Genomic DNA, 20070 nt, shown 5'->3' with positions numbered 1-20070 from the left:
TAATGCTGGCCTTATAAAATGTTCTTGGGAGTCTTCCCTCCTCTTGAATTTTTTGGGTTTGTTTGAGAAGAATAGGTATTCTTTTTTGAATGATTGGTAAAATTTAATTGTGAAGCCATCTATTCTATGAATTTTGTTTTTTAGGAATTTTTTTTAATTTTTAAAAAGATTTTATTTATTTATCTTTAGAGGGGAAGGGAGAGAGAGAAATGTCAATGTATAGTTGCCTCTGGTGGTTCCCATGCTGGGATCTGGCCTGCAACCCAGGCATGTGCCCTGACTGGGAATCAAACCCCAATCGTCAGGTTCCCAGGCCCACGCTCAATCCACTGAGTTACACTAGCCAGGGAAGAAAATTTTTGATTGCTGCTTCAATTTTATTGTAATCACATTGTTCAAATGTGAACACATTGAAATCACATTGTTCAAATTTTCTGTGTCTTCTTGGAAGATTCTATGTTTCTAGGAATTTACTTACATTCATTTCTTCCAGATTATTCAACTTGTTAGCATGTGTTTGTTTATAGTATTTTCTTATATATTCTTTGTATTTCTGTGGTATCAGTTGGCTCTTGTACTCTTTTGTTTCTGATTTTATTTATTTGGGTCCTCTCTTTCTTTTCTTGATGGGTCTGGTTAAGGGTTTATCAATCCTGTTTATCTTTTCAAGAAACCAGCTCTTGGCTTCATTGATCTTTTGTGTCATTTTTTAGCCACCATTTCATTTATTTCCACTCTGAGCTTTATGGTTTCCTTCCTTCTATTCACTTTAATCATTGTTTGTTGTTCTTTTTTTTAGCTCCTATAGGTGTAAAGTTATATTGTTTATTGGAGATTTTTCTTGCTTCTTAAGGTAGGCTTGTGTTGCTATGAATTTCCCTCTTAGGACTGCTTTTGCTGTGATGAATAGATTTTGTACTGTGCATGTTCATTTTCATTTGTATCAAGGTAAATTTTATTTCTTTTTTGATATTATTGTTAAACCATTCAATATTTAGTAACATGTTTTTAGCCTCCATATCTTTGTGTGTGTTTCAGTCTTTGTCTTATAATATATTTCTAATTTCATACCATTGTGGCTAGAGAAATTGTTTAATATGATTTCAATCTTGTAAAAGTTATTGAGATTTGTTTTGTGTCCTAACATGTAGTCTATCCTAAAAAGTGTTCCAAAGGTACTTGAAAAGGATGTATATTTTGCTGTTTGGGGGTGAAATACTGTGAAGATATCAATAAATCCTTCTGGTCTCAAATGGGCTCTTTTTAATACTCACACAAGTATATGTTTTATTGATTCTAGAAAGAGAGGAAGGGAAAGAGAGAAAGAGAGAGAAACATCAGTTGGTTGCCTCCCATAGGTGCTCTGACCTGGGATTGAACCCACAACCTAGGTATGTGCCCTGGCCAGAGATCAAACCTGAAACATTTTTGTGGTCACAGGACAACACTTTAACCAACTGAGCCACCCAGCCAGGGCTCATGTGTTCTTTAAGGCTGCTCTACCCTTGCTGATTTTGGTGGAGGGGTCTGGAAGATCTATCCATTGATGTCAAGGGGACGTTAAAATTCCCTCCTACGACTGTGTTATTGTTGATCTCTTCCTTTATGTCCATCAAGATTTGTTTTATATATTTAGGTGCTCCTATGTTGGGTGCATAAATGTTTAGTAGGGTCATATCCCCTTATTGGATTCCTTTGTCATTATGTAGTGTTCTTCTTTGTCTCTAACTATAGCCTTGATTTTAAAGTCTCTTTTGTTGGATATTGGTATGCTAACCAAGAATTTTTTTCCTTTCCATATGCATGAAATTTTTTTCCATCCTTTTACTTTCATTGCTCTCATTTAATTAATTTTATTTACATTCATATCTTTTGATCTGAGGTGGGTCTTTTGTAGACAGCATATATATGGGTTTTGTTTTCTTACCCATTTAGCTACCCTATGTTTTTTGACTGGATCATTTAAGCCATTTGCCCCTTTATTCTTCATAACTATGTTACTCTTTTTTGTTTTTTCTTTCTTCTTTTAATGAAGATGCTTTAATATTTCTCGTATCACTGGGTTGGTAGTAAAGAACTCCTTAAGCTTTTCCTTGTCTGGGAAGCTCTTTACTTTTCCTTCATTTTTAAACGATACCTTCTGGGGAGCTCTTTAAATCTTGCTTATGTTTTTAACAGTACTTTTCATCATATTAATTTAATTCATGTGTTAAATGTATTTTTTAAAAATTACAAAAATTTTTTCTTAACATTTAATATGGCTTTGATTAAGATACTAGCCATGGCTGGGTAGCTCAGTTGGTATCAATCTTTCTTTCTCTCTCTCTCTTTTCTTTTCTCTCTCTCTAAAATCAGTTTTAAAAAAAGAAAGATTTTTCTACTAAAGTTAATTAAGCTGTATCTATATCAAGGTTTTTGTTAAAATAAAAAATACAATAAAATAAAATTAGATATTTAAAAATAACTGATAATTCGGTTTTATTTACACCAGGCATGTAAATACTTTATTTTTAAGATTTAATTTGTATGTTTGGGTTTGTATTAAAGAAACAACCATATATGTTTTCAAATTTTCCTTTCTAGAAAAAATTCGGAGAGGGACTAAAATATTCTGTGGAGATTTTAATTGATCTTTTTAAAATTCTTTTTCACATACTGAAAAATGTTATTATTAAGAGGCCTGCCCTGACTGGTGTGGCTCAGTGGGTTGGGCATCATCCTGCAAACCGAAAGGTCACTGGTTGGATTCCTGGTCAGGGTTGTGGGCCCAGTCCCAGGTTGGGGTGTGGGGGAGGCAACCAATCTGTTTCCTTTGCACATCAGTGTTTCTTTCCCTCTCTTTCTCTCTCCCTTCTTTTCTCTTTAAAATTAAATAAATAAAATATTTTTAAAAGGCCTTTTTTTTTTCTGCAGGGAAGGCAATAAATGTTCATATAAATGATTGTTTCAGCTTAAAATATTTGAAGAAAATGATCAGGTTACAAGATTTATCCCTTAATCTTGAAATGACTTATTATGATCATTCTTTTTTGTTATTGCAGTTTATTCGCCAATACTCCTTGTCAGCTATGTAAAAACATAAAAGTCATCAAGGAACATTATATCCTCAATTAAAACATCATTGGGCTGAATCAGACTTGCATGAGACAAATATTTCAGAGATACAAACTTCCACAATACATTCTGTGAGAGCAGCCATGTATTTTATTTGTGTGTATGTATTCTATAGTCAAATTGTTTGGGTTGGAAACATAGCTCTGCCTGTACTAGTAAGGTGTACAGGTTATATTGACTCTGTCAATATATCGACTCAAGTTATATCGACTCTGTCCTTTCTGAAAATTATAGTACCTAGAGTCTATGAATGCTGAGGATAATATATATCAATACATATAAAGGAGTTAGAAGAGTACCTAGCTATTAGTGGTTAATAAGTAATGATTATTACTCATTATTTTATTTTGTTCCAAAGGTATTTGCTATGTGTATATGTCAATGCATGTAACATATATGTGTATATAACATTGTTATGTGTATTAATACATACTGAATATGGTACTCCTAATTTTTAATTTATTATGAAAGTAAAACATTTTCTTTGGAAAGTACAAAAAGGAAATAGAATTAGGATAATAATATACCAAGTTTAACCACATAGAAGCAACCATTGATATCATTTATACCTAGTTTTTTGTGAATATTAAAATGTAAATAAGCCAGGCCATGAAAGACAAATACCATATGACATCACCTTTAACAGGACGCTAAACAACAAAACAAACAAGCAAGCAAAATGTAACCAAAGACACTGAAATACAGAACGTGCTGACAGGGTCCAGAGGGTAGAGGGGAGAGAAGCACAGAGTAAAAGGGGATGGACTCACATGAATAAGTATGAAGGACACATGGACAATAACTAAGACGGGGGGCGGAGATGGGAGGGGGGTGGGGAGCACTGGGGGGGTGCAGGGCTGGGAATACAAGAAAGAAAACTATACTTGAACAAAAGTTAAATAAATTAAAAAAAATAAAATGTAAATGTTAATGTCTAAAGTAATAATATTTAAGTAAAAATAGGTGGATTTTGTTACCCATACCTCACAAAACTGTAGTTATTTTGTTAAAGCTCTTAAATTCTGAGAAGATGCAGGCATAAAACTTTGGCTAAAGTGTAGTTCAAAAATATGTTGTTATGTGAAATAATCAGATTATGAAAATATTTAAAGAATCCAGTTTCATATCTCATAGACTTTTTTAAAAAGTCTTGCTTACTTTCTTCATTAGTTAACCTTTCACAGCTGGCAGAAAGTGAGCTTGAGGAATTTCCCGTAATTAATTTCATGAAACTAAATACCAGTAGGTAGGTGCATATTACACACTGGCAGAATTGCATGTGATGTGTAAAATTAAGTATAGTTTTGGTTTAATTATCCATCTATACTTATTTCTTAAAATCACTTGTTATCTTAAAAACAATTCCATATTTTAATCAGGTTTTTGATAAATTGATATCACTCTTGGTATTCCATCCATTACATTTTGGCTAAGAATGATACATCTTAATGCATTCCACTATGTCTACACATGTGGATACCTTCCAATAAAAATATTAGTTTCCTTGCTTTTCCCATAGTATATAAAAAGATTTTATAAACATTTAGAGGTACTGTCTTTTGTGTGAAGATATTTTATTGTAAACAAAGCATGTTAAGATTAGATTTCCCCAAGGATATTTCCATCTAAAATACCACTTTTTAAAATGGCCTTATTTGTAAGCTTGTGAGTAATTATGTCCTCATAGCTCTGACACTGATGGAGAGACACATAATTTAAACAGCATTAAAAATTCTAAATCCAGACAATGTAAAAGACCACCTAATGGATCAGCAGAGATTAATCAACGATTTGGAACAAAACCAGGCTTTAAGAAATTGAGATTTAAAAGTCAATTAATTTTAAATTAATTTGGGACTAATAATAAATTTATGTTACCATGATAAATTTAGTCAGTTCATATACCTTATAAGAAATTGGTGTTGCCTTACTTTCATAATAGATATAATACCATATTCTCTAAAAAATTGAAAAATAGGATATTATAAAGTGAAAAATTAACGGCTTCACAATCCCATCTGCCAAAAATAACTACTGTATTTCTTTAAAAAACTGATCTTAGAAAGAGAAGAGGGATGGAGGGAGAGAGAAGAAAACATTGATTTATTGTTCCACTTATTTATACATTCATTGGTTGATTCATGTATGTGCCCTGAGAGGGGATCAAACCCACAGCCTTGGCATATTGGGTGATGCTCTAACCAATTGGGTTAAAAAAGCAGCGGCCCTAGCTGAACCACCCAGCCAGGGCCAATGATTTATATATACAGAGATAATCTCTAGATTTAAGAAGTATTTTATTCGTGATTCAGAATAATCACAATTGTTACTAGCTCTTTTATTGGTAGAAATATGGCAATATGAAAAAAACCATTTATTTCCATGTTCTAAGTGATGGTGAATGATACCACAACATTTTAATCTAATGAAATGCTTGCAAAACCCCAGAATGCCTAACTTAAAAAGCCATCAATTTTAGAAATCCAAAAAACAAAAATCCAATATTTTTTCAGAAAACGAATTTCTTTTAAAATCACTTATATCAGCAGAGTTGAGGCATGGTAGATACTCAGTAAAGAAGTGTACACAGCATTTTAATAATTTTTGCTAAGGTGTTGATGATTCTAAGCGACAATTCTCACAGTGAGCTTTGTAAATCACCTGTCTTCACATTTTCCTTAGCTCATTTACCAGAAATGTGCAAGACATTATAATGAGTAGATGGAAAGCTAACAAAAATATTTTTATTGTTTTCAATTATTTTTTATTGATTATGCTATTACAGTTGTCCTGATTGTCCCTCTTTGCTATCCACCACCCAGCACTGCCCACTCCCTCAGCCCATCCCTACACCATTGTTTGTTTCCTCTAGTCGTGTATGCAAGTTCTTTGGCTGCTCCATTTCCTATACTGTACTTTACACCCCCATGGCTATTCTGTAACTACTTATTTGCACTTCTTAATCCCATTACCTCTTCACCTATTTCCCCACAGCTCCCTCCCATTTGGCAAACATCAAAACACTCTCCCTATTAATGATTTTGTCTCTGTTCTTCTTGTTTGCTTAGTTTGTATTTTAGATTCAGTTATTGATAGATATGTATTTATTACCATATTATTATTTGTAGTTTTGATCTTCCTCTTTTTCTTAAATAAGTCCCTTTAACATTTCATATAATAATGGTTTGGTGATGATGAACACTTTTAGTTTTTTTCTTCTCTGGGAAGTACTTTATCTGCTCTTCCATTCTAAACGATAGCTTTGCTGACTAGAGCAATCTTGGCTGTAGTTCTCTGCTTTTCATCACTTTGAATATTTCTTGCCAGTCCCTTCTAGCCTGGAAAGTTCCTTTTGAGAAATCAGCTGATAAATAATCTTAGGAAAACTTCCTGGAGGTAATTAACTGCTTTCCTCTTGCTGCATATACTAATATGATTTTTATTTCTAACCTTTGGCAGTTTAATTATAATGTGTCTTGAAGTGGGCCTCTTTGCGTGTATCTTGTTTGGGACTCTGTGCTTCCTGGACTTGCATGTCTATTTCCTTCACCAAAGCAGGGCAGTTTTCTTTCATTGTTTTTCTTCAAATAGACTTCCAATTTCTTGCTCTTTTTATTCTCATTCTGGCACCCTTATGATGCAAATGTTGGAACGTTTAAAGTCGTCCCATAGGCTTCTTACACAATCCTGTGTAAGAAGGATTTTACATCTTTTATTTTTTTGGATTCTTTTTTTCCCCTCCAGTTTTACTGATTGGTTGTTTTTTGCTTCTTTATGTTACGAATCGTTGATTTGATCCTCAGGTTCATCCACTCTACTGTTGTTTTCCTGTGAATTGTTCTTTATCTCAATTAGTGTATCCTTAATTTCTGACTGGATTTTTTTATGCTATTGAGGTCCTCACTAAGTTCCTTGAGAATTTTAATAACCGGTATTTTGAACTCTGCATCTGACAGATTGCTCATCCCCATTTGGTTTAGTTATTTTTCCAGAATTTTTATCTTTCATTTAGGTCATGTGTCTTTGTCTCCTCATTTTGACAGCCTCCCTGTGTTCGCTCCTGTGTCTTAGGTAGAGCTGCTATGACTCCCTTTCTTGGTAGCATGGCCTAGTGTAGTAGGTGTCCTGTAAGGTCCAGTGACATAGCCTCCCCTAATGCCCTAGCTGGGTACTCAAGATGCACCCTTCATGTGGGTTGAGTACATCCTCCTGTTGTAGTGGAGCCTGGATTACTATTGGCAGATCAATGGGTGGGATTTACCTAGACCAGTCAGCAGCAAGGATTGGCTGTGACCACTGACCACCAATCTCCACTCTCTGTGGAAAATCAGCTTCAGCTGTTCAGGGGCTGGGTGGTGGTGCTCTGACATGGTGTCCACTGGCTGGCTGTCCACTGGGTGCATAGGCTCTGGGGTTTCCCAGGTGATGCAGGCCAAGGCCAGCCCCCAACTATGTTCTGCCTAGGGTCACCCTGCAAGAGCTATAAAACAGTCTGTGTATCTACTGCTTGTGCTGGGCTTGGAGATTCCCAGGTGAAGCCAAACTGTGAATCTAGTCTGGTTGCTGATAGTGCCAGGCCTGGGACCACTTAACGAGAGGTAGAGGGCCTTGGGATTCACTGAGTCTGGCTGTTGCTTGTTTGATAAGATTTAGAAAGTTGTGAAGCATGAGCCAAGAGCAACCATTTATATGGAAAAGTCATGGTTAACAGCTTGGGTGGGCTCATAAATTGGGTGAGATGGACTGTCAGCTCATCTCCAGGGTGGGGCTAATAGTGTTAGCCAGAGTCTCAGATATGGCCGCAGCCTGCCTGCTCTTTGACTCTGGAGGGAGGGCTCAGAAAGGGACAATAACTTCTGCTTACCTTTGTGTAGAGAGAAAACTATCCCCCAGCTCTCAGGGACACTTCAGTCCCTCCCTGTATGCCACTGGTGATGTTCAAGCTGCTACCCCTGTGCTAGAGCTCAGAGGGAGTGAATCTTAGTAAGTCTGTGTGTGGGTTCTTTAAGGAGAATTGCATGGGACTATAGAAGTTTCTTCCACTGACTCAAATGCTATTGGTTTTCGCAGCCAAAAGTTATGAGGACTTGTGTTCCTGGCATTGGAACCCTGGGCTGAGGGGCCTAGTGTGGGACTGGGACTCCTCAATCCTGAGATATCCCTCCCAAATTTTTATCCACCACATGGGGATGAGGGACCAGAGCATGCTGTGTCTTCACCCCTCCTACCAGTCTTGATGGATGTGGTGTCTCTAATTCCATAGTAGTCAGACTTCCATTCAGCTCAGTTTCTGACAGTTGTGTGATGGTTGTTCTATTATTTTAGTTGTAATTGTGATGCGGTTGTGCGAGGAGGCAAGCTGTGTTACCTATACTGGCAACTTTGACAATTTCTTAATTTTTCTTTTTTTTTCATTTCTGAGCTCACTGCTTCTCAACTGTTTCTCCATTAAGGTAAACTTGGAAAGTGAGGGAAATGGAAAAAGCTACTCCGTAGCCTGTCCTGATTCCCAGGCTGAGGAGATTAATTTTGGTGAAATAATTGGGAAACTGTGCCCAGGCCCATTGCTTACTTTCTGACTTTCTTCAAATAACAACTTCCTTAATATACTAAACTTTTAAAATTCCTGACTTAGATATTTGTTTCTTTTTTATTTTCAATTTTTTATTTAATTATTTTTCAAGTACAGTTTTCTGTCTATTAATCCCATCCCATCCCACCCCTCATCCTCCCCCCTCCCTCCCATTTCCACCCTTCTCAGTTGTTGTCCATGTATCCTTTATATAGGTTCCTCTAAATCCCTCCCCTATTTCCCCTGAAATTCCCTCCCCTCTCCCCTCTGGTCACTGTCAGCCTGTTCTCTATTTCAGTGTCTTTGGTTATATTTTGCTTGCTTGTTTGCTTTGTTGTTTAGCTTCCTGTTAGAGGTGAGATCATATGGTATTTGTCCTTCAACACCTGGCTTATTTCACTCAGCATAATGCTTTCCAGTTCCATCCATGTTGTTGCAAAAGGTAGGAGCTCCTTCTTTCTTTCTGCAGCATAAAATTCCATTGTGTATATGTACCATAGTTTTTTGATCCATTCATTTACTGACGGGCACCTAGGTTGCTTCCAACTCTTGGCTATTGTAAATTGTGCTGCTATGAACATTGGGGTGCATAGGTTCTTTGGGATTGGTGTTTTAGGGTTCTTAGGATACAATCCCAGCAGTGGAATTGCTGGGTCAAAAGGCAAGTCCAATTTTAGTTTTCTGAGAAAATTCCATACTGTTTTCCATAATGGTTGTACCAGTCTGCAATCCCACCAACAGTGGACCAGAGTCCCCTTTTCCCCACACCCTCTCCAACATTTGTTGTTTATTGCTTTGTTTATGATAGCCATTCTCACCGGTGTAAAGTGGTATCTCATTGTAGTTTTAATTTGCATCTCTCTGATAGCTAGTGATATTGAGCATCTTTTCATGTGTCTCTGGATCCTCTGTATGTCCTCCTTGCAGAAGTGTCTGTTCAAGTCCTTTCCCCATTTTTTAATTGGGTTAGTTGTCTTCTTAGAGTGAAGTCGTGTGAGTTCTTTGTATATTTTGGAGATTAAACCTTTGTCTGAGGTATCATTGGCAAATATGTTTTCCCATACAGTTGGTTGTCTTTTTATTTTAATGCTGTTTTCTTTAGCTGCGCAGAAGCTTTTTATTTTGATGAGATCCCATTTGTTTATTCTTTCCTTTATAGTCCTTGCTCTAGGGGACATATCAGTAAAAATGTTGCTGCGTGAAATATCTGAGATTTTCCTGCCAATGTTCTCCTCTAGGACTTTAATGGTGTCATGGCTTATATTTAAGTCTTTTATCCACCTTGAATTTATTTTGGTGTATGATGTAAGTTGGTGCTCGAGTTTCATTTTTTTGCATGTAGCTGTCCAGTTCTCCCAACACCATTTGTTGAAGAGGCTATCTTTACCCCATTTTATGATACTGCCCCCTTTGTCGAATATTAATTGACTGTAGAGATTTGGGTTTATTTCTGGGTTCTCTATTCTGTTCCATTGGTCTATGTGCCTGTTTTTATGCCAGTACCAGGCTGTTTTGATTACAGTGGCCTTGTAATACAGTTTGATATCAGGTATTGTGATCCCTCCTACTTTGTTCTTCTTTCTTAACATTGCAGCTGCTATTCGGGGTCTTTTATGGTTCCATATAAATTTTTGAAGTGTTTGTTCTATGTCTGTGAAATATGCCATTGGTACTTTAATAGGTATTGCATTGAATCTGTAAATTGCTTTGGGTAGTATGGACATTTTGATGATGTTAATTCTTCCAATCCATGAACACGGTATACGTCTCCATTTGTTTGTGTCTTCCTTGATTTCTGTCTTCAGTGTTGTGTAATTTTCTGCATACAGGTCTTTAACCTCCTTGGTTAGATTTATTCCCAGATATTTTATTTTTCTTTTTGCTATATCGAATGGGATTTTTTTCTTGATTTCTGCTTCTGCTGATTCATTGTTAGTATACAGAAATGCCTTTGATTTCTGGATATTGACTTTGTATCCCGCTGTTTTGCCAAATTCATTTATTAGTTCCAGCAGTTTTTTGGTAGAGTCTATAGGATTTTCCATGTACACTATCATGTCATCTGCAAACAGTGACAGTTTTGTTTCCTCCTTTCCGATTTGGATGCCTTTTATTTCCTTTTCTTGTCTGATTGCTGTGGCTAGAACTTCCAATACTATATTAAATAGAAGTGGTGAAAGTGGACAACCTTGTCTTGTTCCTGATCTTAGTGGAAAAGCTTTCAGTTTTTGCCCATTCAGTATGATGTTGGCTGTAGGTCTTTCATATATGGCCTTTATTATATTGAGGAATGCTCCCTCTATTCCCACTTTGCTGAGTACCTTTATCATAAATGGGTGTTGTACCTTATCAAAAGCTTTTTCCGCGTCTATTGATATGACCATGTGGTTTTTGTCCTTGCTTTTGTTTATGTGGTGTATTACATTTACTGATTTGCGGATATTGAACCATCCTTGCATCCCTGGGATGAATCCCACTTGGTCATGGTGTATGATCTTTTTGATGTATTGTTGGATGCGATTTGCCAATATTTTGTTGAGGATTTTAGCATCTATGTTCATCAGTGATATTGGCCTGTAATTTTCTTTCTTTGTTGTGTCTCTCTCTGGTTTTGGAATTAGGATAATGCTCGCTTCATAAAAAGAGTTTGGGAGTTTCCCATCATTTTGGATTTTTTGGAATAGTCTGTGAAGAATAGGGGTTAGCTCTTCCTTAAACGCTTTGTAGAATTCTCCTGTGAAACCATCTGGTCCGGGGCTTTTGTGTGATGGGAGTTTTTTGATTACTGCTTCAATTTCATTTGCTGTTATTGGTCTGTTCAGGCTTTCTACTTCTTCTTCATTGAGTTTTGGAAGATTATATTTTTCTAGAAATTTGTCCATTTCACCTAGGTTTTCAAATTTCTTGGCATACAGTTCTTCATAGTAATTCCTTACAATCCCTTCTATTTCTGTGGTATCAGTTGTAATCTCTCCTCTTTCATTTCTGATTGTGTTTATTTGTGTCCTCTCTCTTCTTTTCTTAATGAGCCTACTTAAAGGCTTGTCTATTTTGTTTATCTTTTCAAAAAACCAACTCTTGGATTCATTGATCCTTATAATTGTGCTTTTGGTCTCTATGTCATTTAATTCTGCTCTGATCTTGGTTATTTCCTTCCTTGTACTTGCTCTGGGCTGTCTTTGTTGTTGTTCTTCGAGTTCTTGCAGGCGTCGGGTTAGGTTGTTTGTTTGAAATGTTTCTATTTTCTTTAGGTAAGCCTGTATTGCTATGAACTTCCCTCTCAGGACTGCCTTGGCCGTGTCCCATAAGTTTTGGGTTGTTGTGAGTTCATTTTCATTTGTTTCCAGAAACTTTTTGATTTCTTCCCTAATTTCAATCTTGACCCATTCGTTGTTTAATAGCATACCATTCAGTCTCCATGATTTTGGGTGTTTTGGGTTTTTTCCTTTGGGGTTGGTTTCTAATTTCAGTCCCTTGTGGTCAGAGAAAATGCTTGGTATGATTTCAATTTTCTTGAATTTGTTGAGGCTCATTTTGTGTCCTATCATGTGGTCTATCTTTGAAAATGTTCCATGTGCATTTGAAAAGAATGTGTATTTAGCTTCTTTGGGATGAAGCGCTCTATATATATCAGTCAAGTCCATTTCTTCTAGAGTGTCGTTTAATGCTGCTATATCTTTGTTGATATTTTGTTTGGAAGATCTGTCCATTTTTGACAGTGGGGTGTTAAAATCCCCTACTATAATTGTGTTGCTGTCAATATCTTTCTTGAAGTCTTCTAGGATTTTTCTTATATATTTGGGTGCTCCTATGTTGGGTGCATATATATTTATGATGTTAATGTCTTCGTGCTGGATTCTTCCCTTGAGCAATATGAAGTGACCTTCTGGGTCTCTCTTTATGGCCCTTTTTTTGAAGTCTATTTTGTCTGATATTAGAATTGCTACCCCGGCTTTTTTTTCTTGTCCATTTGCTTGGAAAATTTGTTTCCAGCCTTTCACTTTTAGTCTGTGATGGTCTTTTGTCCTGAGGTGGGTCTCCTGTAGGCAGCATATGTGTGGGTCATGCTTTCTTATCCATTCAGCTATTCTATGTCTTTTGATTGGAGCATTTAATCCATTTACATTCAAGGTTATTATTGATAGGGACTTATTCATTGCCATTTTTGTACCACAGTTCCTCTCTGTCTCTCTCTTTTCCTTCCTTTCCTTAAAGCAGCCCTTTTAGTATTTCTTGTAGAGCTGGTTTGGTGGAGGCATATTCTTTTAGACTTCTTTTGTCTTGGAAGCTCTTTATTTGGCCTTCTATCTTGATTGAGAGCCTTGCTGGGTAAAGTAGCCTTGGTTGTAGGCCTCTGGTTCTCATTACTTGAAATATTTCTTGCCATTCTCTTCTTGCTTGGAGTGTTTCCATTGAGAAGTCAGTAGCTAACCTTATTGGGGCTCCCTTGTATGTTACTTCCTTTTTCTCCCTTGCTGCCTTTAGGATTCTCTCTTTGTCTTGAAATTTTTCCATTTTAATGATGATGTGTCTTGAAGTGGGCCTCTTTGGGTTCCTCTTGAATGGGACTCTCTGTGATTCCTGGATTCGTGTAACTTTTTCTCTCATCAAATTAGGAAAATTTTCCATCATTACTCTTTCAAATAGGTTTTCTATCCCTTGTTCTTCTTCTTCTCCTTCTGGTATTCCTATTATTCGGATATTATTACGTTTCATATTATCTTGCATTTCTCTTAGCCCATCTTCATTCTTTTTGAGCCTCTTTTCCCTTTCTTGCTCTTTCTGGGAGATTCTTTCTACTGTGTCCTCCAACTCACTGATCCGATCTTCTGCCTCATCGATCCTGCTTTTCATTCCTTCTACTGTGTTCTTCAGTTCCGAAATTGTATTCTTCATTTCCTCTTGTCCTTTGGTGATAGTTTCTATTTCCTTTTTCATGTTGATATAGTTTGCGGAGAGCTCATGGTAGCTCCCCTCTAGTTTCTGGTAGCTCATTGTGAGCTCTTTGAATTTCCTGATAACTAGTGCTTTGAATTCAATATCTGATAGCTGACTTGCCTCTCTTTCATCTAACATTATTTCTGAGACTTCCACCTTTTCTTTCATTTGGGCATTGTTTCTTTGTCTTCCCATTGCTTATGAGACTCTTCTTGTTAGCTTCAGCTTCTTAAATTGATCTGTTCTGACTCCCTAGGTTTATGGTGTGAACTTCTGTGGTAGAATTCCTGTGAAATTCAGTGGTACAGTCTCCTGCAGGTATCTTGATGTTCTCTGCTTCCACCTACTCCTTTCTTTGTGTGTGTGTGATCAGCTGGAGGGGGAGGCAAAATGGTTTATGACAGCAGGAGAGTACTTTATGATATTTACAGTCAAAGCCAGTAGAGAAGAGATAGAAGATCTTTAGGCTCTATATAGTGTTAACTGTAATCTTCAACCCAATTTGCCACCTCTAGGAAAGGATAGACCAAAGATAAGCCTCTTGTTGGGGAGGGAAGGCTTGTGAGTTGTATCTAGAAAGCAGTGAGGTTGCGGGTGGTTGGATTTTGAGTTAAGGTGAGAGTAAAGAATAGTAAATAGACGTAGCGTGTGAGCAAGTAGAGTTAATCACTACAGTAATAGAATTCAGGAACCTGTAAAGTGGGCTAGGACTGGAGAGATGTGTTGTGAAGTATTTACAGTGCTATAGAAAGCAACAAACAAACAAACAAACAAACACACAAAAAAAGGGCAAGAGAAGTGAGGAAAAAGCAATAAGTTTGGGGTGAAATGAAGAGGGATTAAAACAGGAAAAAAGAAAGGAGAAGAACAGAGTACTGAAAGATACAGCAACAATAAAATTAAAAAATATATACGATTACTGAAAAAAGTTTAAAAATAAAAGTAAAAAAAACAACAAAAAAACAAAAAAAAAACCAACAACAAAAACTCCTTCCTTGTTGGTTTCAAATTGTCCAATGCAGTTTTTCTCGTTTCGGTGGGACCCCTCTGTGGACTGGGTTGTAGGCCCAGGTGCACACCCACCCACCAGCCAGGCTACCAGACTGGGGTGTGGGTGCCCACACACCTGACAGGCTGCCTTGGTCCCACGGGATCTGGTACTGTCCTGTGGCTGGGTGAGAAGCAAGTCAAGCTGCCTTCACAGAACACCTCAGTCCACTTTCCAGTAAAAACTTCTCCAGAAAGCGTGCCTCTCAGCCCAGCCCAATCCCCAACCTGACTGGTTAGGACAATGCTCCTCTCAAATTTCCTGGGCTGGCAGGCTGGTGGGCTGGCGACCACAGAGATCGCAACTGAACACGGCCCCCTCTCCTTGCCACCCTCCCTGCACACCTAGGCAGACAGGTCTCTGCCACCCAGCCCCTCCTAGATGGTGAGGGAGGGAGCCAGCTCTTCCAGGGACCCCGAAGCCGGCCCAATCCTCCACTGGGTGCTGGTCTCCCTACGAGTCCTCCATGGCACTGGCCACAGACTGAAGCCTCTACACCCCTAACAGCGGCAGTGGTGGCTCTGAGGCATTTTGGGCTGGCCCAGGGCAGCCGGTCCTGCCACTGCCGCTTTTGTCTTTACTCACAGTTGCTGGGCTCCCGCTGAGTCCTCTGTGGCAGACGCCCCGACGCTGGCCGTAGACAGAAGCCTCTGGGCCCTGGATGCTGCGGAACCCGCAGCTCCGAGGTCTTTATGCGCCGGCCAATGGCTGCTGGTCCCGCCACTGTTGCTTTTGACTTTACTCTGGGGTGCCTGGCTCCCGAGGGCAGCCGGCCCTGCCGCTGCCGCTTTTGTCTTTACTCACAGGTGCTGGGGTCCCGAGGAGTCCTCTGTGTCAGACGCCCCTGTCGCTGGTCGCAGGGGGAAGCCTCTGGGCCCCGACCGCTGAGGCAGCCAAGGCTCCAAGGTCTTTATGCGCCGGCCAATGGCAGCCGTCGTGCCGCCGCCGCCACCGCTGCCGCTGCCCTTGACTTTTCTCAGGGTTGCCGGGCTCCCGATGAGTTCTCCGTGGCAGACGCCCTTGTCGCTGGGCACAGACGGAAGGAAGCCTCTGGGCTCCAACCGCTGCGGCAGCCGCGGCTCTGAGGTCTTTACCCACCGGCTAATGGCTGCCACCGGTCTGGCCCCCTCCGTCCTTACTCGCATCCCTGAGACCCCAACGACCTCCAGCAGTCTGGTTCGTCACTATCTCTGGTCTCTTACTTTCATAAATGCTGGGGAATTGTTGGTTCGGGAATTGATTGCACTGTTCTTCTGTAAATCTGCCAGGATTTTCCCCCAAGTGTAGGAGTACTGCAGTCGCTCCGTCCTACTCTGCCGCCATTTTCTCCTCCTACCTATTTGTTTCTATCTCATTTCTAAATTCACATAGTCTCTATCCTAAAAACCACCCACAATAACTCTAAGTAGAATATAAGACTGTTAAAACCTGGATCGTATTATGAGAAATATTCCTCCCCCCTGAAATCTAAACTTAAAGCTTCCCGGTACTTTTCCCAGTGCCCCTACTACCTATCCTTCCTGTTCATACCCCTCACTTACTAATTCACTCTTTTTGTTTCTAGAACTTGCAAGTGAAATGCATAGTCCCTTCAAACTCGCTCTCCTACCTTCAGTATCAGTTATTAATAGCACCCACGAAAACCAAACTTGAAACTTCAAAGCTAGTTTTACAAAGTTTAAACTTTTTTTTTTCACTTCTTCCTTCACCACACACTTGCCTAGGCTTCATGGATCTGTTCCTGGGGTCTTTCTTATCCATTAATTCCTTTGCACTCTGCCTGACTTCATTCTGGCAGGATTCTGTACTAGGCTTTAGAATGACACTGTGCCTTCTGTCTCTTTCTCCCTAGATACTAAGTGTTTCTTTAGTTATTAGAATAGTTAGTACTTCCTCCCCATTCTAGACTCCAAAGTTTACTTAATCACACCTATGAGTGGTTTATTTACCTTTCAGGATTAGACTTAAAAGATAAATTGGTTTGGAATAATGCAGGGACTTTTCAAAAATTGGTACTTTATAGTTTATTGGGTGAAATGTAAAAACTTGCCACAGCCATACCGTCTTGTGATTAGAATTTTCTGTTATTTTTCAAGTACTGAAAGAAAATTCTGAGTCATGCATTGGCTAATAAAATGTTAGCTCAAACATTTATACACTTAAGTAAATACTGTTTAGATGGAATATTCTTTAAAAATATTCCTGTGAAATCAGTTAATCTTTTGATCTACTTTTTCTTTTCTACTTCAGCTTTTTGTGCCCCGGTTATGATAAAGGAAAGTCTTTAATATGGTTTTCTTTGTGGTGAGGCATATTGCTTAGCAGGTAGAGTTAGTGAGGCTAAGGAAATTGATCTGACTTCCCAACGGATCAGTTATCTTCCTGTTAGTCTGTACACACAGACTGTCCTTCAAAACATGGCCAAACATTTCAAAAATGTGAGTCATGAGCGAGACAGAGAAGGGGAGTCAGAACAGATCAGTGGCAAGTCACTCTAAAACAAGGTAAGGCACATGCCCCTACCAGAAGTGGTTAAGAGTTTCATTCTCTTTCACATACAAGTAACTCAGCATCTACTGAATTTCAAGAATTTGCTGCAGATTCTGCCTCTTTGGCGTCAACAGTGTTAGTTGCTATTCCATCTTGTTTCTCTGGCCTTCCTTTTTAAAGTATATTTTCTTGATTATGCTATTACAGCTGTCCCAATTTTGCCCCTTTGCTTCCCTCCACCAGGTTCTCCCTTTTATTCCAGTAGTCCTGCCCCCCTGCCTCAGTTCACGTCCATGGATCATACATGCAAGTTCTTTGGCTTCTCCATATCCTGTACTGTCCTTAACATTCCCCTGTCTATTTTGTACCTACCAACTATGCTTCTTAATTGTTGTAGCTTTCCCCCCATTTCCTCCCTCCCCCTCCCCACTGCTAACCCTCCATGTCATCTCCACGTCTACGATTCTGTTCCTGTTCTAGTTGTTTTCCTAGTTTGTTTTTTTTAACTTTTAAAAAATATTTTATTTATTTATTTTTAGAGAGAGAGGAAGGGAAGGAGAAAGAGAGGGGGAGAAATATCCATTTGTGGTTGCCTCTTGCGTGCCCGCTACTGGGGACCAGGACCACAACCCAGGCATATGCCCTGCCTGGGAATCAAATGGGCAACCCTTTGGTGTGCAGGCCCCCTGCTCAATCCACCGAGCTACACCAGCCAGGGCTTTTTTTTTTTTTTTTTAGATTCAGTTGTTGATAGTCATGAGTGTGTTGTCATTTTAATGTTCATAATTTTGATCTTTTTCTTAAAATGTTCCTTTAATATTTCATGTAATAATGGCTTGGCGATGATGAATCCCTCTGGCTTTACCTTGTCTGGAAATCACTTTGTCTGCCCTTCAGTTCTAAATGATAGCTTTGCTGGATAGAATAATCTTGGTTGTAGGTCCTTGCTCTTCATCACTTTGAATACTTCTTGCCAGCCCCTTCTTGCCTGCAAAGTGTCTTTTGAGAAATGAGCTGACAATCTTATGGGAACTCTTTGGTAGGTTACGCTCTGCTTTTCTCTTGATGCTTTTAAGGTTCTCTCTTTTTCTTTAACCTTTGGCATTTTAATTATGATGGGTCTTGGAGTGGGGCTCTTTGCATCCATCTTGTTTGGGACACTGTGCTTTCTGGACTTGCATGTCTATTTCCTTCACCAAATTAGGGAAATTTTCTTTCCCTACTTTTTCAAATAAGTTTTCAATTTCTTGCTCTTCATCTTCTCCTTCTGGCATTCCTGTGATTCAGATGTTGGCCCTTTTGGAGATGTCCCAGAAACTTCTTATAGTCTCCTTATTTTTTTGAATTTGTGTTTCTTTGTCCTCTTCTGATCAAATGTTTATCGCTTCCTTATGTTTCAAATCATTGATTTTAATCCCAGCTTCCTTCCCTTCACTGTTGATTCCCTGTGGATTTTTCTTTATTTCACTTAATGTAGTCATTAATGATTAATGTATTTCATTTCTTCTCTTACATTTTTACCATAATCAATGAGCTCTCTGGGCATCTTTGTCATCAATATTTTGAACTCTGCATTTGATACATTGGCTATCTCTATTTTGCTTAGTTCTTTTCTTGGAGTTTTATTTTGTTCTTTCATTTGGGCCATATTTCTTTGTCTCCCCAACTTGGCAGCCTCCAAGTTTGTTTCTGTGTATAGAGCTGGTAGAGCTGCTTTGACTCCCTGTCTCATCACACCTGTTAAATTGGACGGGGAGGAACCTTAGGTACGTGCTAGGGCGGGACAACCCACTTCACCACTTTGTGGCACTGTGTGGGGAGGAGGGATAGGAGAGAGGGCAATGCTGCTGCCTGGCTTGTAGAGGTTTGTCTGGTGCTCGCCCAATTTCCAACCACTTCACCTGCTTCCCATATGTGACTGGTGCCCTTCTAGCTGCTGCCCAGATGCTGAATCACATAGCGGGTGGGCTTACGTACATTCTAGGACCATATGAGTCCTTTAAACAAACACTCCTGAGAAACCAGCAGTTTTTCTGCCACCCCAACTCCCACTGATTTTTAGAGCCAGAAGTTGTGAGGCTTTATCTTACATGGAAACCTGGGTTGCACTGGTGTGGCCTAGGGCTGGGATCGCTTGCTCCCAAGGTATTCCTCCCAATGTTTATCCATCACATGTGAATGTGAATGTGGCACCACCTGTTCTGCCGCATGGCTGCTGCCTCCCTTCGCGGCACCACGTCCTCTCTGCCCTCCGCTCTCCGTCTCTGCTCCTATGCATCTGGATGAATGCTGCTTCTTTAAATTCTCCTTTGTCTGACTTCCACATAGTTGGATTTTTCTGGCAGTTCTGGGTGTTTTTGTTTTGAAGTTAGCTGTCATTCTTCTTGTGGTTGTGAGAGGCGGTGAAGAGTGTCTGACTACATCTCCATCTTGACCAGAAGTCCCCTTATTTCTGTGGTCTTTAAAAACTGGATGGCTTATTGAATTTACTGAGAGGCAGTGTGTTGAGATAAAAAGGACATGGTGTTTGGAGTCCTATCCTCTGCTCTACTTCTATCACAAATCAGTTGTGTGGCCTTGGTTAAATATCTTAACCTTCAAGTCTCTCTTTCTTCCTCTTAAAAAATACCTACTTCATATTGTTGTAAGAATTATGATACTGCATATAAGTCACCAAGAACAAAGTAAGCACACAATGAATGCTGAAGGGGTGTACTTGTCTTCTCTGACACATAAATAAATCTAATCAATTAGTAGAGTTTCATTTGGATACAATTTATTTAACATCTACTTGGTGCCAATCATGTTGTGAGGTATTTTATATGTGGTCTGCCCGGAAGAAGTCCAGCAATTGTTAATATAATGAGAAGGGTTTGCACAACATTGATGTAACCTGTCAGCCAAGGAG

The sequence above is a fragment of the Sturnira hondurensis genome, unplaced genomic scaffold (assembly GCF_014824575.4).
Source record: "Sturnira hondurensis isolate 20B ecotype Veracruz unplaced genomic scaffold, ASM1482457v3 Scaffold0004998, whole genome shotgun sequence".
In the NCBI taxonomy this organism is placed as follows: domain Eukaryota; kingdom Metazoa; phylum Chordata; class Mammalia; order Chiroptera; family Phyllostomidae; genus Sturnira; species Sturnira hondurensis.
This window is presented reverse-complemented; position numbering follows the sequence as displayed.